At 36.5% G+C, this 17234-nt stretch overlaps 2 long non-coding RNA genes across 21 annotated transcripts; both read right to left on the reverse strand.

The window, feature by feature from the left end:
* Nucleotides 1-561: 561 nt before the first annotated feature.
* LOC113308402 lies at nucleotides 562-10181 on the reverse strand. Of its 13 annotated transcripts, none has more exons than XR_003339749.1 (13): nucleotides 9594-10181; nucleotides 7942-9137; nucleotides 7530-7596; nucleotides 7307-7425; nucleotides 6451-6613; nucleotides 5944-6208; nucleotides 5360-5821; nucleotides 4385-4508; nucleotides 4171-4203; nucleotides 3727-3997; nucleotides 2803-3604; nucleotides 2302-2454; nucleotides 562-1132 (listed from the first exon to the last, which is right to left on the reverse strand). It is a non-coding gene; the product is annotated as an uncharacterized LOC113308402 (long non-coding RNA). The 13 variants fall into 13 exon arrangements; XR_003339746.1 differs by lacking the exon at nucleotides 562-1132 and having other exon boundaries at nucleotides 1179-2454; nucleotides 5944-6064; nucleotides 6147-6208; XR_003339750.1 differs by lacking the exon at nucleotides 562-1132 and having other exon boundaries at nucleotides 1179-2454; nucleotides 2803-3205; nucleotides 3304-3604.
* Nucleotides 10182-11593: 1412 nt separating this feature from the next.
* Nucleotides 11594-16103, reverse strand: LOC113308285. Of its 8 annotated transcripts, XR_003339638.1 has the most exons (7): nucleotides 15593-16100; nucleotides 14917-15046; nucleotides 14658-14787; nucleotides 14414-14566; nucleotides 14091-14193; nucleotides 12984-13078; nucleotides 11606-11706 (listed from the first exon to the last, which is right to left on the reverse strand). It is a non-coding gene; the product is annotated as an uncharacterized LOC113308285 (long non-coding RNA). The 8 variants fall into 8 exon arrangements; XR_003339642.1 differs by lacking the exon at nucleotides 12984-13078 and having other exon boundaries at nucleotides 11594-11706; nucleotides 15593-16099; XR_003339641.1 differs by lacking the exon at nucleotides 11606-11706 and having other exon boundaries at nucleotides 12602-13078; nucleotides 14879-15046; nucleotides 15593-16103.
* Nucleotides 16104-17234: the final 1131 nt, after the last annotated feature.

The following is a 17234-nucleotide window of genomic DNA, read 5'->3' on the forward strand; positions in this document are numbered from 1 at the left end:
CTAATTTTAAATTTATAAGGTTATTAAAAAGTAGGGACATATTTATTGTTGTATAAGAATATATCTATTGGGTATCAAAAGTAGGGACATATAAATAATGTTCCCCAATTCCAAAACACGGTAGTATAGTTGTCAAAGCTCAAACGCTCTACTTGGATGAATTTGTCTTATACTCGCATGTAAAAACCAGTCTAAATTGCACTACACTCGCATGAAGTTTCTTTTTAACACTGCATAGGTACCTATGGGCCGTAATCACACGCATAGACAGACCCAACACACGAACAGATCCATTCCAAATCTAATTATTTGACACCAGTGACATAGGAAAATCTATCTATCGTAGTTACAAAAAGACGTGGTATCATAGTTACAAAAAGACGTGGTAATTGACTCCTTGATCAAAGAGTCAAAGAGCGGACAGGATTGGCCCAAAAGGGTCATCTTACGGTCATTATTGTCCTGATTTCGTTTGACTTGGACGGCTAGGAATGATAGGAGGCCACACTTATTTAAAATGAAGGGAAAAAAAAAACTAAACAAGACTTCCCACAAAACGAGATTTACCATATATATCACCTCACAGTTTTACCATGATAACAATTCTATCAGTTCTTGATTTATACGAAGCACCTCCCAGTTTTACAATAAAAACAGTTCTATATCAGTTCTTGATTTAGGTTACAGCAAATAAAATATATTCACGGTGGAGTGAAGATTTCCGTTTTAAATCAGTTCCTGCAGCAAGTATGTCACCAAAAGGTGCTTATCTCAACGTTAGCAGTAAAGCATCCTTAGGCCAACGGAAACGATGGGGGAAAAAAACAGGAACAACTCATTCAGAGTAGCCAGAATCCAGAACAATATATTGATGCAGAACATATAAATGCCGTTGATGTTGACCTTTGTAATAAAAGGTCCTTGGGCCAGCTGAAACGATGGGAGAAAAAAAGGCAGAAACAACAGAGAGACGCATACTCGGTAAAACCCCTAACTTTAATTTATAAACCCTAACTTTAATTTACATCAGCATCAGAATTTTCTTCTCACAAGCCAAGTTGTTTGATGGTATTTTATTCAGAATCAAAGCGTTGCCCAGCAAGTAGGTTCCCAAGAGCACGACGATCTTAACCTGAATAATAAAAGGTCGTTGGGCCAACAGAAACGATGGGAAAAAAAAAACTTATTCAGACTAGCCAGAATCCAGAACAACAGGCAGATGCAGTCTTGGTAGAAGTTGCACATTCTCTGCAATCCAATGTAAAGCATTGGGTATTTTTATTTGATGTGTTCATGAATGTGCAGTCTTCTTGCAGGGATACATACATTAGTACATAATTAACTGCATTGTTTTGTCTGTCTTTTAAACAGAATCAAAGCGATCCTAACCATTGTAATAAAAGGTCCTTGGCCCAGCTGAAATGATGGGAGAAAAATAAGCAGGAACAACTTATTCAGAATAGCCGGCATCCAGAACAACGGACAGATGCATACTCAGTTGCACATTCTCTGCATTTGTTACTTTTATAATGATGTGTTCATGAATATATAATCTTCTTGCCAGGATACATACATTGGTACATAATTAACAAAAGAAATCATATATACAACAGTACTAATTAACTTTAAATTAAAAGCATTATTTTCTTGATATTTTACTCTGAATCAAGTAGGTCCGCAGAATAAATCTCGGTGTAAGAGAGATTTATCGATCAAAGAGGTGTACAACATGTCAAGATTTCTAGACTAGATAAAATCAAATTGTTTGCCATCTGACAAAACTAATTGTATATGTTATAGGCTACCCATACCAAACGGAGACGTACATGCAACACAAACCACTTCCAAAATATTGATGGCTCAGATAGTCCGGTAAATACCTAAACATATTATTCACAGGCCCATACAGCTGGAAATATCTAATTGATTGTATATCAATGTACAGGTTAGTTCAAGCATTCTGGTACAGGGGAGTTCAAACATTTCGGACTACGACGCATCCCTGGAGCCCACGGAATCAACTTATATCAAAACGTAACATCTCTTTTGCATAATTGTTCATCTCTAAAAAAAATGTCATGGAATCTGTGAGCTTCGAGATCATGCGGATTCATGTGGTTCATCCAATATTGGTAAAATAATGTCCAGACAACACATGGTTCGTAAAAAAAGCAGCAACAGATTATGTGTCCCTATTACAGTGGTCTTGGTATACACCTACGACATAAGTTTACTAATGGCTGGGAATGTAACAGTTAAAGCATCCGTTTAAATAGAATTGAGTGTAAGCAAATTGCATACCTCATGATTGGCTATGCGATAGGCAGGAACTGGACTGGCAACGTGGAAAACTCCGTTGCATTCTACAATGGCAGCACATAGGATGTTGTAATCAAGCAACTCTACCTTAAAGAGTTGAATGTTCTTCAGTTTTCTCAGCAGCTAATAGATCACCTGAAAAGACGATTAACGTAACATAAACATAGAGTACTGAAATAGGAAAGATTCTCGGTTGAAATTTTGTAAAACGTGCAAACAAGTTGAGGACTATTACACATATAGCAAGCATGTTATGATTTTGCAATCACTCTACTTTAATCAACTGATAATACTCAGGTATACACTTCATTATTAACTACCACTAACTATGTCTAAATTTGTTGGTGTGTACAGGTCAGTTGCTAATGAAGATTTTACATCAGATGGTTCCGATGAATTATGTGGTCTTTCGGACGAGGAGGAAGATGGTATAGACAGAATTGAACACCAAAATTTTTTTTGCGTATGTCTGTTCGTCGTTACCTTGGTGAAATGGATATAGAATGTTTTTCATGTGGAGCACTGCATTGGATTGATGAGAGGACAACCGACTCATCCAAGAAGAATCCAAAATTTTCAAGATGTTGCCGCAAAGGAAAAGTAATACTCTCTGCGCTGCTGGAGCCTCCAAAAGAACTAATGGATTTACTTGAAGGAGACGATGCCGAGTCGAGGTTTTACAAAGATCACATGCGGGAGTACAATACTTCAAACGCCTATACCAGTCTCGGTTGTAAACTGGATAAGAGGGTCCTGAAGGGGAAGGGCCCAAAAGGCTTTGCAATTCATGGTGAACTTCGACATAATTCCAGAACTTTACTACCAGACGAGGGTAAAGACCCAATCTATCATCAGTTGTATTTCTATGACCCGGATCAGGCATTGGCTGTTCGTGCAACACGGAATCCCAAGTTGGATAAAGAAGTTCTTAAAAAGGTCCAGAAAATTATCTTAGAACATAATATTTTTTGCGATAAATATTACCAGGCACGAGAACTTCTGAGCAATGCTGACTCCACAGACAATAATGTCAAAGTCATCATGCACTACGAGGAATCTACATATGAAAGGCGTTATAACCTACCAACGACCGATGAAATCTCTGTAATATTACCCGGAGATGGTTCTCAGAAGCCTGACTTCAGAGATATAATACTTCACCGCAATGGGAGAAATGGATTCAAACGTATTTCAGAGTGTCACCCTGCATACTTGCCCCTGCATTATGTTTTACTGTTTCCATACAGCGAGATGGGTTGGCATCCTGATATGAAGCAGCTGGACCCTGAAACAGGAAAACATACTACTAAACGTTTAACTCTGAAACAATTTCACAGTTTTCGTCTATTTAAGCGCCAAAGCGAGTATTCTACCATACTAAGAGCAAAAAAACTTTTTCAACAATACCCGGTGGACGCTTGGGCATCAACAGAACAGAACCGTCTGTATTATCTTAAGATAAACCAGGATAAGCTGCGAGCAGATTCGTATGAACATATAAAGGCCTCGGCTGAATCCGGGCTAACTCCCGAAGACTTGGGTAAGCCATATGTATAACCATCGACTTTTATCGGTGGTCCTAGGCATATGTATGAGATTTATCAAGATTCAATGGCCATTACCCGGTTTAATCATCATCCAGATATCTTCTTAACAATGACCGCGAATCCGCGTTGGCCTGAAATTCAAAATGCGCTTGAACCACATCAATATGCGTCGGATCGTCAAGATCTCATAGCACATGTATTCGAATTAAAGAGAGACAAGTTGAGTAAGAAATAAAGAAAGGGAATGTGTTCGGAAAGGTGGTTGCTCATGTGTACACAATTGAATTTCAAAAACGTGGTTTACCTCATATGCATGCTCTTATATTCCTGGATGGTCCTGAAAAAATAAAGACAGTTGAACAGGTTGATAAATTTGTCAGTGCCGAATTTCCAGATGAAGAAACATATCCAGCTTTATTTGATACTGTCAGAAAATGCATGGTGCATGGTCCATGTGGTGTGGACTCCATGTGCATGAAAAATGGAAACTGCAGCAGAGGTTATCCGAAAAAACATACCGAGTGCACAAGTATGGACGAAGGCGGATATCCAATACATCGTCGCCGCGATAATGGGAAGGAGGTATTGGTACGAACTGCATTCAAAGCGAACAACACAAATGTGGTTCCATACAATCCTTATCTGTCAAGGATGTTCAATTGCCACATTAATGTTGAAATCTGTGGGCGTGTAAGGGTTGTTAAATATATACACAAATATATCTATAAAGGACACGATCGTGCAACACTAATCGTCGGTGAGTGTGATGAGGTACAACAATACATTGATGCAAGATATATTGGGGCACCTGAGGCTGCGTGGCGTTTATATGGGCACTCAATGCATTAGGAAGAACCTAATGTAGTTCGCTTGGATATTCATCTTCCCAACCAACAGAGGTTTGTTTATGATGCAACTAAGTCAATGGACAGGGTCACTGTTGCTGCAAAAAACTATAAGTCAACATTGATGGGGTTCTTTGAGTATTATTGCAAGCATCCGACAGCCAAAGCATATACTTATCAAGAGTTCCCACAACATTTTGTATCGGACAAGAAAGAATGGAAAGAAAGGAAACAGGGTTTTGCAATTGCAAGGATTACTTCATCAGTCCTAATGCCGGTGAATTGTACTACCTGCGGTTATTACTAACAGTTGTAGCCGGTGCAGACTCATTTGACAAACTGAAAACTATTGGGGATGCTGATTCTAGGAAACTGCATCGTACGTTTAAAGGAGCATGCATCGCACTAGGAATTTTAGGATATGACAATGAATGGTCTAAGTGTTTAGAAGAGGCAGCAGTGATAAAAACTGGGGTTCAACTAAGAAAACTTTTCAAGATAATTCTTTGTGACTGCAATCCTAATCAACCAGACGTTATGTGGTCAAAGTTTAGGCAACACATATGCGATGATTTGCATTTTAAACTACGCATGAAGTATAATATCAAGAAGCCAACAGATGAGCAAATATTTGATTATGGGTTATACCTTTTGGATGAACAATTGCGTGAATCTGGAAAGTCGCTCGAAGATTTTGAGGACATGCCAAGATCAAAACTAACATGGAGTGATGTTGTTGGTGACAAGTATATGTGGGAGCATTGGTGCCTACAACTTGCAGTGAGTGATGCTGAGGTCGAAGAGAGCATCAGGAAGCTGAATCCTGCACAGACATCAGCGTACAACGCCGTGTTTAATTCGGTAAGAGATGGTGAGGATAAACTGTTTTTTCTAAATGGCAGTGCGGGAAGCGGTAAAACATTTCTGTATAACACATTATCAAATAGATGCCGCAGGGATGGACACATAGTTTTAACTGCTGCTTCGTCTGGCATTGTTTCACTACTGCTGGTAGGAGGTCGTACAGCGCACTCGACGTTCAAGATTCCCTTTGAAATTGTCGAGAACAGTGTTTGTGGGGTTGACAAACAAGATCCACAGTCTAAAATGCTGAAACAAGTAAAATTGATTATATGGGACGAAGTACCCATGCAACATAGATTTTGTGTGGAAGCAGTTGATAGAACTCTACGTGATATTGGTAATAAGGAAAAACCATTTGGTGGAATTACCGTTGTTCTAGGAGGAGACTTTAGGCAGACGTTGCCTGTTGTAGCCGGTGGATGTCGCGAAGAAGTGGTTGCAGCATGTCTGAGGAGATCGGTACATTGGAATGACGTCACTGTATTGGCGCTGCACCAAAATATGAGGTTGGATGTGCTTGAATCTGATAGTGTCTCTTTTGCAAAGTTCTTGGTAGAGGTACGAATCTTACTTTGTTTTTCACATGCTTTTGTTCCATTTATCCTTGAACATGGCTCTGATTTATATATGAATCTGTTGGATATAAATGATAGGTTGGTGATAATCCCAAAGCAAATGTTAATCTTCCAAACACAATAAATAGATGCGAGAAAATGGCTGAACTCATAACCAGTCTTTACCCCTGGCTGGGAACAAAAGAAAGGGTGTCTACAGAACGATTTACTGAGCGTATTTTACTATCAGCCCGTAATGATGACGTGAAGAAGATTAATGCTGAAGCAATGAAAAAATTAGACAGAGATATGTAAACATACCTTGCTGCAGACAAGTTAATCCAGATGATGCTGGGAATATTCCACACTTTTCCGGCGAAAACCTGCAGAATTTAAGTCCACCTGGAATGTCTCCGTTCAAGTTAGATATAAAGGTTGGATGCCCCATCATGATGTTGAGAAATCTTGCACCAACAGAAGGCCTCTGCAACGGCACAAGAATGTTGGTAACTAGATATGGACAGCAGGTAATTGAAGCCAAGATTATAACTGGCGAAAAGACTGGAGAAATTGTATTTATCCCAAGGATAAATTTCAAACCATCTGCGTCAGAGATGAATATAAACCTGACAAGGCGTCAGTTTCCTGTCCGTCCTGCTTATGCTATGACGATCAACAAGTCACAAGGACAGTCAGTAAAATACGTTGGGATTGATCTAAGCACTCCTGTGTTTAGCCATGGTCAACTTTACGTAGCATTGTCTAGATGCACTGCGGCACATAAAATAACCGTGCTACTACCAAATGAAACAAAGGACCTTTCAACTACAAACATTGTCTACTCCGAGGTTTTATTGTAGAGTTATATATTGAATTCACATATGAACATTTATGTAATTTTGGGATGGATTATTCTTTTTTTTAATTTTTATGCATATCAACAACTATTTTTATTATTCTGAATTTCAGTAATAAAAACAAATGATAACTCAACCATCACATTGTAAAAAAAAAAAAGGTCAGCCTCAGATACATATGAACTACAGGGTATGATGTGATACAGCATGTCGTTGCCATATACTGATCTACAAGTATGATCAAACTTTAAAACTCCCTAAATAAAAAAACAGAAGCATTACGTTATAACTACAATAACATGGAATTTGATTTTATATACCTTGATTAGGAGGTGGAGGTGACAAACTCACTGGCTTGAACACTGGTGGAAATATTGCCCTTGCTTCCTCGCCAAAGAACCTGAAGCCTGAAGGTGTGCATTAGCAGGAAGAGCAGGCCCTGAGTGAATCAATTACAAAAGTAAGTCATGATAAAACATTAATGAGCATTCCAGTTAAGGAAACAAATAAAGCTCAAAGACATAATACACACTGACATCATACCTGGTGATAGTGGTGAAAGCACAGGTGAATGGTTCGGTTCTTGACTGTGAAGGGACGGAAGGCTTAACTGAAAAAAACAAAGGGGCTGTTATGACAGAAGCATGATCAACGAAGGCAACATTAAATTAACGAGAACATTCTAATAATAAAGGATTACTATGAAATTCAAGGATAGAATTTGTGTCATGAATTACTAGGTTTAAAAATATATTAATATATCAATTGCAGATCTAGTTAATGTTCTATCATGGTTGAACAGTATATATACAATTTTAAAAATATATTGAATCAGAAGTGAAACAAAGCAGGAATTAAGAGGTCTGGAAAGAAAAAGAAGAATAGCGTGTTCTTGCTTAGGGGATTAATCATACAGGTACATAAGTATACATTCAATTGCATCGAAGGTTCTTACATCCTGAGTAAATCCCTTTTCTTCTTTGTGCCTGATAACAAAATCTTATACTCTTTCCCTTGAAGAACAATAACAAAATAAATATTATGATTTAAAAAGAAAGGATATCAGTCACACATGTAGAAGCAATTGATGGTCACATCGGTGTGGTGGGATTAAAAGAATGTATTTTTCATGTTTATTACCCATGTTTATGTGATTTATGTTCACAGTTCATTCACAGACAAACTTACATTTTCAAAGCTATATCATTTCCAGTATCCTCTATTGTTCCTCTATGATCTTATATACAATTAATCTATTATGAGTCTTATAATTTATCTCTTGGATTATAAAGCCCGTCTTGGTTAACTAATGGTCATCTCCTTTAATTATTTTGGTTAAAGTGCATATTCAAATTCATATTGAACGATGCATCATTCAATTTCAAAAGTCTTACTATCAGTCCAAATAATGACCATGGCAATGATTTGTAGTTGTTTATATTTAAGATCACAACCCTACTTGCCCTATATTCGTCTACAAACAAGCTTTCACCAAGACATTCAATTCATACTTGAAAACAAACTCACTCAAAAGTCTAAAACGAGTACTGCCTAAGCTGATTGTAAAAGCTTAAACATAGGCAAATGATCACGACAAAGATAGTAACATAAGCAAAGCGGTAATGTTCTTCTATATTATTACATACATGCGAGTCAAATGCCATGGAAAAGAAAAGGAAGACGAAAATGCACCAAACTATAACCTACTTTACTCAATCTATTTAGACGAGTCATTCTCTTAAGAATTACGTAAAACAAATATTTAGCAGCCAGGATGGTTATATTTTAGTATAGTATGTTTTTCATCTTTATGTGTCAATTAGGCTCACAGGCAAAATAGCGATATTTATGGAAGTATTTAAGACGAGGTATGCAAACATTGTAAAGTAATAGTAGTATACATTGAATCAAGCAATTGGTAAAATATGAATTGCAAATCAAACCCAGAAACTAACATCAGCAACCCCAGCTACGTAACAAAACCTGATTTTGCCACGACCCCTAAGTTAGGTTCTAAAAATATATGTGTAGACAATATGCACACATCAATGATGCAATATAAATTTAAGTTCTAGAAGATGGTCGCCATTAAACTGTTAATGGTGCAGTTTCATGCAGCTGTGTCAGCAATCACCACCCATATTTTGTAATCTGCAATGGTAAATCATTACCGATTAACAGGTAAGAGTTTAAGAAGGTATTAGACATTAACAGTACGAATGGATAGAAATAACTTCAATAAAAATACAAAATCATTACAGGAACATGAAGTTGGAATCTCTACTAGGTATAGGCAATCTATTGATGTGATCACTAAAGGTTGAACACTAAATCCATTTATTTAGGTTGAACACTTATACTCAAATCCATTTTTTACAGTTTATATCACTAAAGTCTCTCAGGTCTTCTATTTTATATGATGTTACAATTACGCAAATGTAAATTTTAAAAACATAATTTCAAAAATTTTAAACATTACAGCTCATATTATACAAATTTATATGACTGATTCTCAAATTCAATGTAATGGTCGACTAAATCACGTGATACATGTACTCAAAGAATCAAAAAATGGAACTAATTAGAATAATCAGACAAGGTAATTACCTCAATTTCAGATCCTGAAAAGCAAAGGAACATTTATTGGCGAACCTCTTCCAGATTCATTCCATCTTTCCTTCCTTCTATTGCAGCTTCACCAATTCGAGTACAATCAGAACCTCAACCAACTGCAATTCCAGCCTACAGCTTTACCAGAACAACACCACCGTGTTCTGGCATCATCTCTTCCATTATCAACCACTACAAAACCCAAATCTCAACTTATTCTTCTGAGATTTCACATGAAGCCAGAAAACCAATTCAAACCCTAAGATATTTGTTCTTAGCTACAGCAGCAGAAACCCCTAATTCATCTTCGGTTCTTCCAATTGATGACCTAATTCTTCAATTCGTCGTACCCCTACACAGATTAATAACCATTTACAGAACCCATTGATGATTCTTCTTTTCTGCCTTATCTGCTTCAACGGAACCCTTGAAATAAACCGTCTTTTACATAATTCATCCACCATTTCTTGCTGTTCTCGGATTCAAATACAACTACCAGCAGATTCATCTCTCATTTTCACACAATGATTCGTCTATCACAGCTGATAGACGCATTCACAGCTGATACACAATGTTTTACTCGTTTTCGTCTTTATTATAGTATTTTGTGTGTTTGTAGGTTTTTTTTGGAAATAAATATTTTTGGAAATTTTTGATCGAAAAGTTGACCGGACACCCTCGGAGGACACGTGTTATTCGGACTTTCACCGTTGGTTAAGGGGCACCTCTTACTAAGGGGCACCTTCTTTTCTATTCGCACCCCAGCTGTTGGATAAGGGACAACCCTTTCTTCTTCGTTTAAATTTGTTTTGGCGGGAAATTTTCATTCTCAAACTGTGGATTTTTCGATCGGAATTTGGAGGGGTTAGAGGTTAACTCAATCGCTGAAACTTCATGTGTAGACGAGATATGACAATATAAAGCTGGTATGGGTGTTCGTTTGAATCAGAATTGGCTCAATCGTGTCATGGAGTGAAACAGAGCAACACGTTCACCGGAGGAGTAGTTCACGGGTTTGCTTGAGTTTTGGAGAATTCGAGCGTGTTATACACATGTTAGGTGACTTGAATAACAGACAGGATCGTGACAGAGATAAATAAGGAGAGTTCAGCAGCTGTAGACGCGTGCAGGAGAGAAGAAAGGAAAGAAAATATATCTTCTTTACTCCCGAGTAATGGAAGATTATAGGAAGTAATGAGGCGATATTCTTGTAGCTGTTGAGTATAAATTGGAGGCTTAGACTCATAGAGAGTGGATGGAGAGTTGGGGAGGAGAATAGAGAGCTACAGAGAAGAGATTGGATGAGTTGCAGAGAATATTTTTCTGCTGCTGTAGAACACGGAGAACAGACTGCCAAAGGCAGTAGTTTTTCTACAGTGATAAGGACTCACAGACGAGGGTCGTACATCAGAGGCAGACTTATTTGCTACAGCGTTTGCGACACAGAGTCGTGGGTCTTAGAGAAACAGTAACACATATAACTGTTACAAAGGCCCTGTTTTATACCTTTTCTCCTTGTAAACACCTTTTTGAGCAATGAAAAATTCCTTTGAGTGTGTTTTCACCATGCGGAGCTAGACCCCATCACCGGGACAACGGAGGAAGCAAATTTTCATGATTGTGGTAAATCAATTAATTCTTTTATTGACTTTTTGCATAGATTTAATTGTTTTATGATTTCTATTAATTATTTGTTATTTTGTTAGATGCCGCATGCTTAGTTCTAAATACTTCAGATGCGTCATGCTTTTAACTTACAAATAATATTTTACGAAATCTATTTTTGGCAAAGAACTAGAGTCACAACTTCTTTTGTTTGAGCTATATTGTCTAGAGTTAATGACTGAACCATAACAATATGAAAAGTAGTGGAATCCCGCGTCTCAGCGTCTCTTCATCTTGTGACAAATTGTGTATATATATTTTTCCTTATTTTCTTTATTAAGTTTTAAAACAAATTCTCAACAAATCTGAGTGAACGAATCATCTTACTACAACTCAATTGAAAATCACATCAACAGCCAAAACAACTGAATCAATGGTGCAGCCGCACTATTCTTTGCTGATCTTCCAAAATCGGTCTCTTCAATTGCGGTTACAGGGTTGTGACCTAAAAAATTATAAAAAAATTAGGGGTTTTTCAGATTAGATAATCTTTTTATAAATGATAAGTGAAAGTATCGTATTTGATACTAATGTGAAGGTTATACACAAGAATTTTAGCAGTAAGACTTTTTCATACATTAGCAGTAATACTAATTTGTAGCTCTATTTGGATTCCTCCCTCTCAGATTCTCAGACAAGAAAAAAAAAAGTCTTTAGCGGTGCTATACAGATAAGGTTCATCTACAAATAATGGACAATAGACAGCCGGATGTGTTCATGAATATGCAGTCATCTTGCCAGGATACATACATTAGTACATAATTAACAAAAAAAAATCATATCTACAACAGTACTAATTAACTTTAAATTAACGGCATTATTTTCTTGGTATTTTAATCGGAATCAACCCGTTTCCCAGCAAGTAGGTCCGCAGAATAAAACTCGGCACAAGAGAGATTTATCGATCAAAGAGGTATACAACATGCGTTATTATTTCAAGATTTCTAGACTAGACGCTGACAAAATTAACTGTATATGTTATAGGCTACCCATACCAAACGGAGGCGCACATGCTACACAAACCACTTCCACAATATTGATGGCTCAGATAGTCCGGTAAATACCTAAACATATCATTCACGGGCCTAGACAGCTGGGAATATCTAATTGATTGTATATCAATGTACATGGGAGTTCAAGCATTTTGGTACATGGGAGTTCAAGCATTCCGGGCAACGACGCATCCATGGAGCCCATGGAATCAACTTATATCCAAACGTAACATCTCTTTTGCATAATTGTTCATCTCTATAATTCTTATGTTTATCTATGTTTGCTGCTAATTCAAAAAAAAAAAAAAAAAGTAGAATCTGCGAGCTTTGAACTCATGTGGATTCCTGTGGTTCAGAAGGTATTGGTAAAATAATGTCCAGATAAGTTCTTTATAGGTCTAAAAAACAAGGTCATAATTAGGCATTACCAAGACCCTTGTACATTGCCTCAAAAGAGATGACACAGGGTTCGTAACAACAGCAGCAACAGATGACACAACTACTACCCTCTTTTGCCTCACTACATGTTGCTACAACACTATGTGTCCCCATTACAGTGGTCTTGGTATCCACCTACGACATAAGTTTACTAATGACTGAGAATGTAACAGTTAAAACATCCTTTTTATTTTTATGGAACATATGATAGAGCCCACGGTAAAATAGAATTTAGTGTAAGCGAATCGCATATCTCAGGATTGGCTACGCGATCGGAAGGAACTGGACTCACAACGTGGAAAACTCCATCGCATTCTACAATGGCAGCACAAAGGCTGTTCTCAGCGGCTTTCTTCAGTTTTCTCAAATGACCGTTCTTTTCATCACCTGATAAGAGGTTTAACGGAGCATAAACATAGAGTACTAAAACACGAATCTTCCTCAAAATGGGGGTAATTCTCAGTTGAAATTTAGTAAAACGTGCAAACAAGTTGAGGACTATTATATATATAGCAAGCATGTTTTGATTTTGCAGTCACTCTACTTTAAGCAACTGATAATGCTCAGGTATACACTATGTGTAAATTTGTTGGCGTGTACCGGTCAGTTGCTAATGAAGATTTTACATCAGATGGTTCCGATGAACTCTGTGGTCTTTCAGATGACGAGGTTGAGCAAACAAGTTGAGGACTTTTACATATATAGCAAACAAGTTGAGGACTCAAAATGGGGGTAGTTATCAATTGAAATTTAGTAAAACATGCAAACAAGTTGAGGACTATTACATATATAGCAAGCATGTTTTGATTTTGCAATCACTATACTTTAAGCAACTGATAATGCTCAGATATACACTTCATTATTAATTACCACTAAATATGTGTAAATTTGTTGGTGTGTACAGGTCAGTTGCTAATGAAGATTTTACATCAGATGGTTCCGATGAATTCTGTGGTCTTTCAGATGACGAGGTTGAGCCCCGACCGTAGGAGGGAGGACTCACGTATTCGGCCATGTCCAACTATACGTAGCTTTGTCAAGATGCACTGCTGCAAATAGGATAACAGTGCTACTAGGAGAGGATACTGAAAAACTTGAAACAACTAACATTGTTTATCCAGAAGTTTTACTTTAAATTACTCATATTTATTTGATTTAGCATAACTATTGACTTTAATGTTCATTTTTTCTACATTCATGTTTGTTTATTCAGTTCCAGCTTGAGGAAACTAATAGTTTATCCATCAGTTCTTCAATTTGAAAGCTATTTTATTTCCCGTATATCTTCTATTATTCCAGAAGTTTATCAAAAAAAATAAAAATCTACTGTCTCTTTAGAGAACGATTTTGCTTAAACTAATACCTTGAAGAGATCATAAACCAAAGGTCGTAGCAGTACCTGAAGTAAAGACTCTTGCTAATTGTTGAGGTTCTCAAGTGACTTGCCAACATTCACACCCCACCACGGCAGAAAAAGCCCCTGATCTAACAGTTCTCTCTTCCTGTAATAAGAAATTTAACTCTGTAATTGAGCAACAAAACTTAATGCCATTATACAAGTGATAAATAGACAAATAGAAGAAACCAAATTTGGGCTGATTAGAGAAAATCAACTTCCTCTTGATACATAGATAAAATTTTAGGGACACCTAAGAAGATAAGTCTTAATATTGAGTTTGTATTTGAATGGCATGCAAAAATAATTCATAAAAGCCTACATACCTGAAACTGCCAAATCTTGACACTCATCAGCTCCCTCCTCAGTAACATGGATACTAACAATAAGTAAAACTACTAAAAGCCTACTTTCGTTTAATTGACATTGCAGCTAAATGTCCACTTCATTAGGAACTAATAACACTCATTTACATCCTCCTGCAATGTGATCATTCAATCAATCCAGATTAGATGATATGAATTGAAGATCAGCCTCTATGGAAAATGATGAGATATGAAAAGGACAGACCTTTGTGAGTTTAAGAGCAGTCATGAGTTGGTGTTGATATTCCATTGGGTTTTCAGTTTCAACCTCATCAATAACATTTAGCATTACTGCCGCAACTAAACTGATGGAAGGTAATGAAAAAACTTGGAATCTGAAACGTAAAAATGATGAAAGTACAGTCAGAAAACAGAAATAACCTTAGTTTTACCACAAACGGTCTATTAACGGAAGAATATGTTCACATCTTTGGAGGAATTCCCAATCTTGATTGTTACTTAACCCAAATCTTCTAATAATGTGATCAAGCAATGAAATATGAGTTGCTGGATTCATCTTCCATTCAAGTGTTGATAGAATTAAAAGCTCCATTCTCTGGATTGTTTCGGCTTCATTTACTTACATTCTTCAACCTGTACAAAACCAAAATTTAATAAGATATTTTGAGAAAGGTAACATCAGATTAAGAAAAAACATAATTTTTTTATTTATACATATTTTAACGTATTTTGAAAATTTTACAAAATCAATTCGTCCAAAAGAGAGTAATCTATCTAGGTGACTAACAGAAAATATAACAGTAACAAATGTATAATAACAAATGACTCTTTGTATCCATTTTATTGCTTCTTTACAAATTGATTCCAGGAATGAAAGCTGACAAGTTTCAAGATTATTTGAGATTAGATTGTAAGTTACTCAAACATCAAATTTTTCCGGGCCACAAGTATGATATACCATCAAACATTCATAGTCTATAAAAGTGCAGGCAATCCAAGAAAAAGAACAGCATTGGTTGTGACCCAAGAAACCTGTATCCAAGACAAAATGTATACTATCTTTGATTGATTGATGTCTATAATAACTTAGGTTCATTTGGTCATACTAAAACTTCAAACACGCTATCTGCTTATGATCTAAGGGAATAGTGCAGGCTATAATAGCAAAATTTAACATACCTGACAAATCAGTAGTTGAGCAAACATATCCAAATTCCAACAAAATGATAATTTTCTGTGCGAGAAGAAACAAAATGAAATCAATCACTGAAACAAGGACTTCAATTTAAGTTGCAAAAAAGTTTCCATGGATACGAAATAATTAGAGACTATAGAATGATGAATTAATGACGAATCAGTGAAAAATAGATTCGTTTAAAGCCTAATTTACTTGAGTTTTTTTGGCTAATTTGAAAAACGAAGATGAAAATGTTGGGGGAAATGTTAGGGTTAGGGGAACTTTGAGAAGAAAATGATGGAAATGAGAAAGATAATGTAAATGAAGAGATTAGGTAGAACAACATTTTGATTCATCAAAAAAGAAATTGAGCTCTCTGTCTGTGTATGTATACAGATGGTTTGGAATTTTAGGGCTAAAAGTTTGTTAGTAAAATTTGGACGGAGAAGAGATAAGAGAGGAAGGAATTCTAAGAATTTGGGAACTGACGAAGATATCCATGGTTTTGGCTACGAAACATCTAAGAATAAATATCCACGTGTTGCTGTAATCTGTATTCCTCTTTGTAAAACGGATCTTTTTAATTTATTTTTTTCTATTCAAATGTATCCATCTGTGTATAAATTTGGATCCTTACATCAACGCGTGTTTAGAGTGTACCAATGTCTGCAAAGGTTCTCCGGTTATGCTAAAATTTGGAGAAAAGTATTAAGCTCAGGTACAAGGTCATTTTTAGTCAGGGGTGTAAATTCGGGCAGGTCGGGCCGCCCGACCCAAAAAGTAAGACAGGCCGGCAGGCCAGGCTTAATATTTGTGAGCCCGTAAACAAATTCAGGCCGGGTACAAGTAGATAATTTACTACCCAAAGACCGTCCAAAACCCGCTTTTTATACGGGCAGGCCAGATCGGGCCGGACAGGCCACTATTTTGATTTTTTTCTTTAAGTTTAAATTTTCAAATGAACGGTATTAAATACAATATCCTTTCCTTTCCAACATCACATATCGTAAGTAAAGTGATAGTATTATTTTATATTTAAATTACACTGACAAATTTTTAATTTTAGGCTATAATAAATAATTAATTAGAGTACAATAAACTTTCTAATAAGAAAATATATTACCATTAATGTTTTGAAAAGGTTAATTATAAGTAAAAACAATTATATATTTTATTTTTCTTGACACAAAATTGACAATTATAAAATTGTAACTTTTAAGTCTTTTTAAGAGGATATTAAATGATTAATAGCACATAGAAGCCTTTCAGGCCGGGCACCAGGCCGGGTATCAGGCCGGGCATCATAATTAATCGTAAAGCTCGAGACCGCCCAATAAATTAATCCAGGCCAGGCCGGGTAGCCCGCAACGGGCCATAACAGGCTTTGGGCAATTTCAGGTAGAGGCGGGCTTGGGCGGATACGGGCAGGCTGAGTTTTTTCGGTTAATATTTACACCCCTATTTTTAGTGTTTAGTTTTAATTCTCGAATGATAGTGAAATTATAGTGATGACTAACCACTATTGTTTCTTTCGAATTGATTAGCCTCCTATTAGTATCGCCAAAATAATTTGAAATTATATGGGGCTATACAGTTTTTTCAAGGGGTTACTATAGTAAAGTAATCATGCTTCTTTTTAAACTG

Source organism: Papaver somniferum, chromosome 9 (assembly GCF_003573695.1).
Source record: "Papaver somniferum cultivar HN1 chromosome 9, ASM357369v1, whole genome shotgun sequence".
NCBI classification, from domain to species: domain Eukaryota; kingdom Viridiplantae; phylum Streptophyta; class Magnoliopsida; order Ranunculales; family Papaveraceae; genus Papaver; species Papaver somniferum.